General features: G+C 42.8%; 1 protein-coding gene across 7 annotated transcripts in view; it reads right to left on the minus strand.

Annotated features, from left to right (window-relative positions):
- The window catches only part of LOC124116684 (sodium-dependent proline transporter-like), a 105,778-nt gene that overhangs the window by 59,634 nt on the left and 32,819 nt on the right, over positions 1 to 13,325 (minus strand). For 6 of the 7 annotated variants that reach the window (XM_048395143.1, XM_048395142.1, XM_048395141.1 and 3 more), the window contains one exon: positions 11,303 to 11,368. The gene's annotated coding sequence lies outside the window, so the exon portion shown is untranslated. Of the gene's footprint in view, positions 1 to 1,409; positions 2,101 to 11,302; positions 11,369 to 13,325 lie in introns of those variants that run through there. The other variant, XM_048395138.1, reaches the window with a different exon arrangement.

The following is a 13,325-nucleotide window of genomic DNA, read 5'->3' on the forward strand; positions in this document are numbered from 1 at the left end:
AAAGAAGACAGTCTTGCCCTGGCTATGATTAACTGTGTCCTTAATTAAAAGTGGTGGTCATTACCAGTGACCAGTGCTGACCTGGGCAGTGTGGGGTCAGTGGTGTGGTCACTAGGGTATCATTATAACACAATGGATGAGAAGCCCTCCAGCCACCAGCAGAGAGGGTGGTGGTGGATGACAGAATGTCAGGGCACAAGATGATGTCACCATGGTAACAGAGATGAACCCACACTTACCACCATCCCCAGCATCACAACCAGAAAGGTGTGTGAGTTAAACCTATTTTCAGTTTCTATAAACAGAGTCATGATCTGTTCATCCACTTACATGACTTGGCTGATTTGGCTGATTGGTGCCATCTGCTCAAAGTTTGAACCACAGGTTTCTCTAGGCAATATTGGACATGTCGATATAGTTTTAATATGAGTGACTTCGGAGTTTTTAAAAAAACAAACAACTAACATTGTTTGAGAAACAGCAGAAACAGAAACTGAAAGAAGTCAACTTCCTGCCATTTAAAGTTGACTTACATGACCAGTGGATAATAACACAGGAAAATCATTTGAATTCATCAATAAAATGTCAGGGAATGGGAAGACAATTGACACTGACAGGTACAATTACTGTCGCCAAAACCAGGGCTGGGATAACATACATGTATATTCTCTTCTCCTGCAAACCATCCATTACCACATATTGATGAATTAAAGAAAACATCTCACAGATTTACTTTAAATGATGAAGTTATAAAATATTATGAAAAACTACAGTAAACCTCACAACAACACATGAAAAATGGGAGAACATTCTTGGCAAAGATGTATCATGGATAGAAGGGTTTGTTTCAGTGACCACGGTTATAGGTAATGTACAAAAGATGTCAAACACTACTACAACTACAAACTTACTTGAAATACAATCTTAACCATCGCATCATCTGTACAAAGAAAGAACTGTTAAGAATGAACATTCTTCGTGATAATCGTTGTTCTGAATCCTTACTTTATCTTAACTGGGGTTATTATTTAACATCATCCACTGAAATAGATAAAAACATCCTATCCTTCGTACATGTTGTACATGTTTTAGGTTTGTGATGTGTGCAGGGTCATGTGTTTTAATACTCCCAATGTATACACGATTACAGCAACAATCAGTACCACCGTTGTGATGCACTGCGATGAATCGCCAAATACAAATGACTGTAAATAGTAAATAGATGTACACAGGTTACTGAAAGAGTCCCTCCCCTTAGTTACTGTTTTACTACAAGTGTATCTCAAAATGAATCTTACAAGTGACAGCCAAATGTCCATATTGGTGACCCAGTACTGCGATACTGTCCCCCCAATATGGCAGGCAGTACATGAACACTGCAGTGTACTGTCACATGGTGTGAGGCCTACCTGGGATCTTGCAGTAAGACGCAGGGTGACACACACACACACAGTGGGAGGAGCTGACTAGTTAATATTCCCCCATGTCTTCAGCACCTACATCTGGAGCTTGCACGACTCCACACGCATCATGTCCTCTACAGCAATGGGGCTCACACTGGAGATACATCCTTATCAAACCACCAACACATTCACAGCCGGCCAGGATGGGATGATGTAGGTCCCACAGTGAGCAGCGGCGTACACCACACCAGCAATTAGTATAGCTTTGTTGGTATGGTTGTATTGGCTGTTATCAAATCATAGCTTACATCCTCAAACTCTCCATGTTATGGCATGTCACCAGATTGTGGAACAGTAACTTCAATCAAACATTTATATAATTTATACAATAAAATATTGTGTAGGGTGTGACTGTCATCCAGTCAGGGTGAGGTGTGACTGTAACAGAGTCAGGGTGAGACTGTAACAGAGTCAGGGTGAGGTGTGACTGTCACAAAGTCAGGGTGAGGTGTGGCTGTCACAGAGTCAAGAGAGAAGGTGTGGCTGTCACAGAGGCAGGCTGAGGTGTGGCTATCACAGGGTGAGGTGTGACTGTCAGTCAGAGAGGATGGTGGTGATTGTCTGTGACATTTATAACCACTTGTCGAAAGCCCAAATCTTGTTAATTCCTTCAATTTAGTACATTTGTACATTAAGCTCACATTGACCAGGATTTACCTTGTAACTGTCTTAAACGCAGCGACCAACAGTGTCTCTTTAAGAAGAGTCCCAAACAGTAACACACATCGTCCTCATTAGTCCATCCTATATGTCTATATGTCCTATTGTCTGGGTTCCACTGGGTGTCTGGCTCCGACCTCTGACAGCCAGCCATCATTCAATACCTCTCATCCCATCATCACTCACTTGGCATCAGTTATCAGCACTGCACATGTTCACACATCTGGTGCTGTGGCCTGCATCAGAACTGTTGACTGATAGGTGCACTGTCCATGTGTGACTGTTGGCAATGATTTCCATATAAGTTGTATAAATGGCAGGAACCACTTAAACAGATCTTTACAAACACACATACACTGAGTAATGTTCACATACCACCCTGAAACAGCTATGCCACGCAGTGTTGTGTAATGTCCACATACCCCCCTGAAACAGCTACGTCACGCAGTGTTGTGTAATGTTCACATACCACCTGGAACAGCTATGCCACGCAGTGTTGTGTAATGTCCACATACCACCTGGAACAGCTACGTCACGCAGTGTTGTGTAATGTTCACATACCACCCTGAAACAGCTACGTCACGCAGTGTTGTGTAATGTCCACATACCACCTGGAACAGCTATGCCACGCAGTGTTGTGTAATGTCCACATACCACCTGGAACAGCTTCGTCACGCAGTGTTGTGTAATGTTCACATACCACCCTGGAACAGCTACGTCACGCATTGTTATGTAATGTTCACATACTACCCTGAAACAGCTACGTCACGCAGTGTTGTGTAATGTCCACATACCCCCCTGAAACAGCTACGTCACGCAGTGTTGTGTAATGTCCACATACCCCCCTGAAACAGCTACGTCATGCAGTGTTGTGTAATGTCCACATACCACCTGGAACAGCTACGTCACGCAGTGTTGTTTAATGTCCACATACCACCCTGGAACAGATACGTCACGCAGTGTTGTGTAATGTCCACATACCCCCTGAAACAGCTACGTCACGCAGTGTTATGTAATGTTCACATACCACCCTGAAACAGCTACGTCACGCAGTGTTATGTAATGTCCACATACCACCCTGAAACAGCTACGTCACGCAGTGTTGTGTAATGTCCACATACCCACCTGAAACAGCTACGTCACGCAGTGTTGTGTAATGTCCACATACCACCCTGAAACAGCTACGTCACGCAGTGTTGTGTAATGTCCACATACCACCCTGAAACAGCTACGTCACTCAGTGTTGTGTAATGTCCACATACCACCCTGGAACAGCTACGTCACGCAGTGTTGTGTTATGTCCACATACCACCCTGAAACAGCTACGTCATGCAGTGTTGTGTAATGTCCACATACCACCCTGGAACAGCTACGTCACTCAGTGTTGTGTAATGTCCACATACCACCTGGAACAGCTACGTCACTCAGTGTTGTGTAATGTTCACATACCACCCTGAAACAGATACGTCATGCAGTGTTGTGTAATGTCCACATACCCCCCTGAAACAGCTACGTCATGCAGTGTTGTGTAATGACTACATACCACCTGGAACAGCTACGTCATGCAGTGTTGTGTAATGTCCACATACCCCCCTGAAACAGCTACGTCATGCAGTGTTGTGTAATGTCCACATACCACCCTGGAACAGATACGTCACGCAGTGTTGTTTAATGTCCACATACCCCCTGAAACAGCTACGTCACGCAGTGTTATGTAATGTTCACATACCACCCTGAAACAGCTACGTCACGCAGTGTTGTGTAATGTCCACATACCTCCCTGGAACAGCTACGTCACGCAGTGTTGTGTAATGTTCACTTACCTCCCTGAAACAGCTACGTCATGCAGTGTTATGTAATGTCCACATACCACCTGGAACAGCTACGTCACGCAGTGTTATGTAATGTTCACATACCACCCTGAAACAGCTACGTCAGACAGTGTTGTGTAATGTCCACATACCACCCTGGAACAGCTACGTCACGCAGTGTTGTGTAATGTCCACATACCCCCCTGAAACAGCTATGTCACGCAGTGTTGTGTAATGTCCACATACCACCTGGAACAGCTACGTCACGCAGTGTTGTGTAATGTTCACATACCCCCCTGAAACAGCTACGTCACGCAGTGTTGTGTAATGTCCACATACCACCTGGAACAGCTACGTCACGCAGTGTTGTGTAATGTTCACATACGCCCCTGAAACAGCTATGTCAGACAATGTTGTGTAATGTTCACATACCCCCCTGAAACAGCTATGTCAGACAATGTTGTGTAATGTTCACATACCCCCCTGAAACAGCTATGTCAGACAATGTTGTGTAATGTTCACATACCCCCCTGAAACAGCTATGTCAGACAATGTTGTGTAATGTTCACATACCACCCTGGAACAGCTATGTCAGACAATGTTGTGTAATGTTCACATACCACCCTGAAACAGCTATGTCAGACAATGTTGTGTAATGTTCATATACCACCCTGGAACAGCTATGTCAGACAATGTTGTGTAATGTTCATATACCACCCTGGAACAGCTATGTCAGACAATGTTGTGTAATGTTCATATACCACCCTGGAACAGCTATGTCAGACAATGTTGTGTAATGTTCATATACCACCCTGGAACAGCTATGTCAGACAATGTTGTGTAATGTTCATATACCACCCTGAAACAGCTATGTCAGACAATGTTGTGTAATGTTCACATACCACCCTGGAACAGCTATGTCAGACAATGTTGTGTAATGTTCACATACCACCCTGAAACAGCTATGTCAGACAATGTTGTGTAATGTTCATATACCGCCCTGAAACAGCTATGTCAGACAATGTTGTGTAATCTTCACATACCACCCTGAAACAGCTATGTCAGACAGTGTTGTGTAATGTCCACATACCACCCTGAAACAGCTATGTCAGACAGTGTTGTGTAATGTTCACATACCACCCTGAAACAGCTATGCAATACAATGTTTTGTAATGTTCATATACCACCCTGAAACAGCTATGCAATACAATGTTGTGTAATGTTCATATACCACCCTGAAACAGCTATGCAATACAATGTACACAAGTCAACTGGAACAGCTATGTCAGACAATGTACACAAGTCAACTGGAACAGCTATGTCAGACAATGTACACAAGTCAACTGGAACAGCTACACAATACAGGGTTGTGTCTATACACACGTTGTAATGGAGTGATGACAGGGCTCTATATCTCGTGCCACATCTATACATGGCTGCCAATACCTCCCCCCAGATCAATGCTCCTACAATCGTGTCCTGTATATAGATGTGCTGTTGGTGTGCTGCTGACGTGGATGGGCAGTCTGGGAGGTATCAATGTTTGTCGATGAAGGACTCTCAATTTGTGACTACACAAGCAAAATTTAATTAAATGAGCTGGAATCCATTAGTTCTTCATTCACATATCTCGTATTTCCCCACAATCAACATTCAATTGAATATACAGTGATTGTGTTGAAATAAGAGCCACAGAGATGTGTCAGGCACACAACTTTGTATAAATGTGCGCTGTGCGAGGGGACGATGTGATGCTAGTGTAGATATTGGTCACAACATCGCAGTCTGATACTGACTCAATGACACTGGATCAAGTGGGGAGGGTACGATGTGACACTAGTGCAGCCAGTCTGTCACAACATCGGAGTCTGATACTGACACACTGAGACTGGATGGAGTGGGGAGGGTATGATGTGACACTAGTGCAGCCAGTCTATCACATCGTGGCAGTCTGATACTGACACACTGACACTGGATCAAGTGGGGAGGGTATGATGTGACACTAGTGCAGCCAGTCTGTCACATTGTGGCAGTCTGATACTGACACACTGACACTGGATCAAGTGGGGAGGGTATGATGTGACACTAGTGCAGCCAGTCTGTCACATCGTGGCAGTCTGATACTGACACACTAACACTGGATCAAGTGGGGATGGTACGATGTGACACTAGTGCAGCCAGTCTGTCACATCGTGGCAGTCTGATACTGACACACTGACACTGGATCAAGTGGGGAGGGTATGATGTGACACTAGTGCAGCAAGTCTGTCACATCGTGGCAGTTTGATACTGACACACTGACACTGGATCAAGTGGGGATGGTACGATGTGAAACTAGTGCAGCCAGTCTGTCACATCGTGGCAGTCTGATACTGACTTACTGACACTGGATCAAGTGGGGAGGGTACGATGTGACACTAGTGCAGCCAGTCTGTCACAACATTGGAGTCTGATACTGACTTACTGAGACTGGATGAAGTGGGGAGGGTACGATGTGACAGTAGTGCAGCCAGTCTGTCACAACATTGGAGTCTGATACTGACTTACTGAGACTGGATGAAGTGGGGAGGGTACGATGTGACACTAGTTCAGCCAGTCTGTCACATCATGGCAGTCTGATACTGACACACTGACACTGGATGAAGTGGGGAGGGTACGATGTGACACTAGTGCAGCCAGTCTGTCACATCCTGGCAGTCTGATACTGACACACTGAGACTGGATGGAGTGGGGAGGGTATGATGTGACACTAGTACAGCCAGTCTGTCACATCGTGGCAGTCTGATACTGACACATTGACACTGGATCAAGTGGGGAGGGTACGATGTGACACTAGTGCAGCCAGTCTGTCACATCCTGGCAGTCTGATACTGACACACTGACACTGGATCAAGTGGGGAGGGTATGATGTGACACTAGTGCAGCCAGTCTATCACATCCTGGCAGTCTGATACTGACACACTGACACTGGATCAAGTGGGGAGGGTATGAAGTGACATTAGTGCAGCCAGTCTGTCACATCCTGGCAGTCTGATACTGACACACTGACACTGGATCAAGTGGGGAGGGTACGATGTGACACTAGTGCAGCCAGTCTGTCACAACATCAGAGTCTGATACTGACACACTGACACTGGATCAAGTGGGGAGGGTATGATGTGACACTAGTACAGCCAGTCTATCACATTGTGGCAGTCTGATACTGACTCACTGACATTGGATCAAGTGGGGAGGGTATGATGTGACACTAGTACAGCCAGCCTATCACATCGTGGCAGTCTGATACTGACACACTGACACTGGATGAAGTGGGAAGGGTACGATGTGACACTAGTGCAGCAAATCTGTCACATCGTGGCAGTCTTATACTGACTCACTGACACTGGATCAAGTGGGGAGGGTACGATTTGACACTAGTGCAGCCAGTCTGTCACATCATGGCAGTCTTATACTGACTCACTGACACTGGATCAATTGGGGAGGGTATGATGTGACACTAGTGCAGCCAGTCTGTCACATCGTGGCAGTCTGATACTGACACACTGACACTGGATCAAGTGGGGAGGGTACGATGTGACACTAGCGCAGACAGCCCCATAGTGATGAACTCAAAAAGGTGGGGACTATTCCTGACCACCATTGTTGGCCTGTCTTGATTCCAGTTTGTATCTCCATTATTTAGTGTAATTTCCCCTAAAGTACCCCTTTGAGAAAAATGGAGAGAAATCAACAATCTAAAAGAATACGTAAAAAGCACAAGTGTCCTAAGCATGACACGGCCCACAGAATATTGCCACCTCAGCATTTTCTCTAAGTCTTTGGCTAAAACATGCAATCATGAATCTTTGTCCTCCTGCAATCTCATCAAAAATCAAAATGTTAAAATGTGTTGCCTGGATACAAAGATCTTGATATTCAAAGACATAATAACCATAAATGCCAATGCATCTTTCAGCCAATCGTGCGCTGACACTCCACCACGTGTGACAGTGCTGCTGTGGTGCATGGTAAACAGCCAGAGCTGCAGGCCTCACCAGGGTCAGTCCAGGGCATCTGTTCCCTGAACACCAATTGACAAATTCGGCTCTGTCATCATGGTTCAAGGCAAAAGGGACATGTATTGTACCAGCACTAGACTATGGACAAGAGCTGAACCTACAGTGGAAGTGTTACGAAGGTACACCTCTAGCTGTACAGCATTCACTCTGCCGGACCTAGGACACCGTACTGTGAGGTGCAGTAACACAGGACATTTCCTGATGCTGCCGGAACTAGGACACAGTACTGTGAGGTGCAGTAACACAGGACATTTCCTGATGCTGCCGGACCTAGGACACAGTACTGTGAGGTGCAGTAACACAGGACATTTCCTGATGCTGCCGGACCTAGGACACAGTACTGTGAGGTGCAGTAAGGCAGGACATTTCCTGATGCTGCCAGAACTAGGACACAGTACTGTGAGGTGCAGTAAGGCAGGACATTTCCTGATGCTGCCAGAACTAGGACACAGTCCTGTGAGGTGCAGTAAGGCAGGACATTTCCTGATGCTGCCAGAACTAGGACACAGTACTGTGAGGTGCAGTAAGGCAGGACTAAGGAGATGAGGCTGGTGCGTCTGTACAGAGGCCGTTTATTGTGAATTATTGGCCACTGAGTGTGTGACCCAATATAATCAACACTGTGGGTTCTACATGACTATCATGTAGGCAGTTTCCAGCAGGGCTTTGTCTCTAAACCATTCACACTCGTCTGTCTCCCAGACCCTACAGAATCAATTAAGAAATTAATCCAACTCAAGTCTAGAATGATTAGGCAAGTCCAGATTGCCTCAGTTAAAGGTAAAATTAAGCATTCTTTCTGGGACTCCATTTGGATTTTATTCCATAATTTGTAGACATATATCTTCAAATGAGATAACTGTATTTCCGTGACTAAATTTTGGTAGTGATGGAGGCACCGCAAGGTAAAGGGTCCACCACACATGCTACAGTGGGTAGGGTCCCCAATGGGATTGGAGGTCACACTGTTGGTTACCAGCAATAACTCACAGTCTGGTCACAATGTGTGACTTTGGTATTGGTGTGGGACGTTTCTCATACTGTCCTCAACGTTACATGCTTTGTTTGTTTGGGATTTTTTTGGTTGTTGTTTATCGCCGCACTCAGCAATTTTCTAGCTATATGACGGCCGTCTGTAAATAATCGAGTCTGGAACAGACAATCCAGTGATTGACATCATGAGCATCGATCCACGCAATTGGAATCGATGACATGCATCAACCAAGTCAGCAAGGCTGACCACCTGATCCCGTTAGTCGCCTCTTACGACAAGCATCATATAAGTCGCCTTTTACGGCAAGCATTGGTTGCTGAAGACATATTCTACCCCGGATCTTCACGGGTCTCATGCATAGAGGCAGACAAATGGCATGGTATGAACATGAAATATATCAGTCATTCTCTAAAAAAAAGTAATATTTTCTTGAACATAACTCATTATTCTGTTTTCACATTATTTGACAATGAAAGATATTTGTCGGTTGTATGCAATATTCTGCTAGAATTACTGCTATAACCTTATGTTAGCCAGTACAATATGTTAAGTGTGCAGAAAAGAGCAGAAATTGGTTTTCCAATAAATACAAAATCAAACTTTTTCAAATTATCTAAACAGTGCTAAAGTCTCTTGGAAGTTTAAAGTTGGAACAAATATTCCCAAAGCCCTGATGACTTATGTTGCATGACATAATGAATGGCATATAACACCAAAAAACTTATTGATTTTCCACCTGGATTCATTATTTTTGGTAACAGTAATCTTGTCCAAAGTAATAGTGTCTGTCCTGTCACAAGATAGCACAAATACAAATAATAATCACTCCCTTGGTATCTCGGAGTGCTAAGGTCTTCTCAGGTCACTTCCTTCCAGTTCCATCAAGGCACCATGTCCTCAAGCAATTTACCGTGCTGAAGTTTCTCAAAAATAACTGGTTAGTGTTGTCTCTTGATATGTACTTTTTGTGGGTGTCTGTACTGTTACCCTGCATTTTGGATTCCGAAATTGTTCAAATCTTAAAACTTAATCAGTATATTTGGCTCTCAGAGTGGAGCTCAACCAGTGTGCTTTTTTGAGTACAAGGGAGAAGTCATTGCCCTACACTGGCATTATGGCAAGGTTTGTCTCTCCTGTCACTGTCTCTGCTGTCACCTTAAAAAATGTGACAGGGCAGACATTTTTAGGCAACAGCATACATATACTTTAATAGACATTTCAACAAATAAAGTTTAAAGTGTGATAACTATCTTTTCCTTATAGAATAATGATAGTCCCCTTTGAATGTAATCAGTAGACAGGTTTATCATATATCTTTATGCATATAATTCCATAGTATGCACATATTTACAGTCTAATAATTTAGTCATGCCAATGTATGAAAATTAATTGTTGTTGATCTTTCAACTATGCCTAAACACAACAACCATACCAAAAAGTTAATTAATTTAAGATCTATTTTCGGTGACAAAAACTGAACTTTAGGCAAGGTAACAGCCGAGACATTTAGTACATTGATGCAAAAATTAATTTTCTGTAAAATTGAAAATAAGGCTTATTAAGCCTTCACACTTTACGTTTATATTCAGTAATTGTTATATTGTTTATCTGCTCAATAAAAACATTTCAAAAGGGAATTTAGTTTTGTTGTTTTTCCTTGGCCTGAAATGTTACCTTTTAAAGAGAATGACCCATATACCTGTACAATATGGAACATAACTTGTAGAATACATCTTATAGGGCTGTAGGTTTTGTTATGTATATTATAGTATATTAACAGCTAACTGATCATAAACTGGCCTGCAATTATCGGGAAAAGCAGGGCCACTGTAACTTGATAATGCCTTCATTTTGCCAAATGACGAGCCATTATCAATCACATTGCAATGATGTTATAGCTTATTTGCATACAAACATAAACAATTCCTCTACGCTGTATCAGTATAGCTCTGTCAACTCTGGTAACGTATCAAACACCTCAGGAGTCAACCGTTGATATATCACGGTGTATGGGTTGAACACCTCAGGAGTCAACCGTTGATATATCACGGTGTATGGGTTGAACACCTCAGGAGTCAACCGTTGATATATCACGGTGTATGGGTTGAACACCTCAGGAGTCAACCGTTGATATATCACGGTGTATGGGTTGAACACCTCAGGAGTCAACCGTTGATATATCACGGTGTATGGGTCGAACACCTCACAAGTCAACTGTTGATATATCCCAGTGTATGGGTCGATGATGTACCAGGCATACATTTAGAAGAAAACCATAGTGAATGCTCAAATGTTGTAGGACCACTGTAAGCTCACCTGTTTTCCTCTCAGACTTCAGCTGATACTTATATCACCATCCTTGACAGGTCCAATCTGCTGACCCTAAAAAGAAAAAGTGTGGAATTTATCAACATGTATTTAATGACTATAACATCAAATGAAACGAACGTATGTAGACTGTTGACACATGCTGTTATGATGGAAATATCCAAAACACAACACACTCTGTCACACTCTCAAATCAATTTTCTTAAAAAATGTGACATGTATCGCAAACGCTGGATAAGAAGAAAATAAATATTGTAGGAAGAGGATAATCAGTGCAGGGCTGATATGAGACATGCATACCTCCCCAGTCATTTAATTGGTATTGGTATTGGTATTGGTATTAAAAGTAACATGAGTTGTCTCCCCATCAGGTTTATCAACGCTATGGTTTGTTTGTTTTAATGCTGCACTCAGCAATATTCCAGATATATGATTGTGGTCTGTAAATAATTGAGTCTGGATCAGACAAGCCAGTAATTGATATTATGATCATCAATCGGGTCAATTCTTCTGACATCATGAACATGAGTTATCTCCCCATTTTTCTTCAATGATATTATAAGTAACATGAGTTGTCTCCCCATCAAATGACATCAGAACTATTTGTCCAGAGGTGTGAAGGAAGTTCCTCTGGCCTGCGATGCAATCAATAGATGAAGTTCCTCAGTATCATTGACAGCCAATAGGTGGCGCTGTATTCGGAGAAGCAGATGCCCTATTGACCGACAACTAATTTGACCTTGCCTGCAACGCTGACCAGTCAGACTGTACTACAGTAATGACTTGCAGCCCAGCTGGACGTGTGACAGCACCATTGACTGCAGAAAACATGGCCTCCAATATATAGGTCATTCTGTCAGAACTACCATACAAACAAGAAGACAAAGTCTTTGATATCCATCTCCATTTAAAGTAGGTGCATGAAATCACAAAAAGTATGTCAATTACCTATTATACCAGAAAAGGTTATTCCTAAAACTTGTGACTACAACTGACATTAAGATAGATGGTTCTGAACCAAAGCATTCCCACAAGTCCATAAATGATTTAAATACGTACCAAGAATGTGAATTACTAGTGGTACTTTAAAAATAGAAAGAACTTTTCATTTGATAACAATGTAATATATATAAAATCTTCAAAACTCTAAATCACTGTTGTTTGATAGACATTCCTAAGAAGTTGATGGATGACAAAGTAGACAAAATTTATTGATAACAACTTCTATATTATACTGTAATAGCGACATTTCAGTATAGATTCTCATCATCTCATTCTGTGGACAAGCTAGCCTGAATATTGAACATGGTACAGAATTATATGTGGTGGGCAAAGGATTAACCATAACGACAACTATCACTTGTAGAGGGCTGAACATGTGGTGGATGGCCTGGGTTACTAATATTAATAACAGCAGAAGGACAATATAGTAACAACAACTATCACTTGTAGAGGGCTGAACATGTGGTGGGTGGCCTGGGTTACTAATATTAATAACAGCAGAAGGACAATATAGTAACAACAACTATCACTTGTAGAGGGCTGAACATGCGGTGGATGGCCTGGGTTACTAATAACAGCAGAAGGACAATATAGTAACAACAACTATCACTTGTAGAGGGCTGAACATGTGGTGGATGGCCTGGGTTACTAATATTAATAACAGCAGAAGGACAATATAGTAACAACAACTATCACTTGTAGAGGGCTGAACATGCGGTGGATGGCCGGGGTTACTAATATTAATAACAGCAGAAGGACAATATAGTAACAACAACTATCACTTGTAGAGGGCTGAACATGTGGTGGATGGCCTGGGTTACTAATATTAATAACAGCAGAAGGACAATATAGTAACAACAACTATCACTTGTAGAGGGCTGAACATGCGGTGGATGGCCGGGGTTACTAATATTAATAACAGCAGAAGGACAATATAGTAACAACAACTATCACTTGTAGAGGGCTGAACATGTGGTGGGTGGCCGGGGTTACTAATAACAGCAGAAGG

The sequence above is a fragment of the Haliotis rufescens genome, unplaced genomic scaffold, assembly GCF_023055435.1.
Source record: "Haliotis rufescens isolate VD_foot unplaced genomic scaffold, xgHalRufe1.0.p SCAF_14, whole genome shotgun sequence".
NCBI classification, from domain to species: Eukaryota; Metazoa; Mollusca; class Gastropoda; order Lepetellida; family Haliotidae; genus Haliotis; species Haliotis rufescens.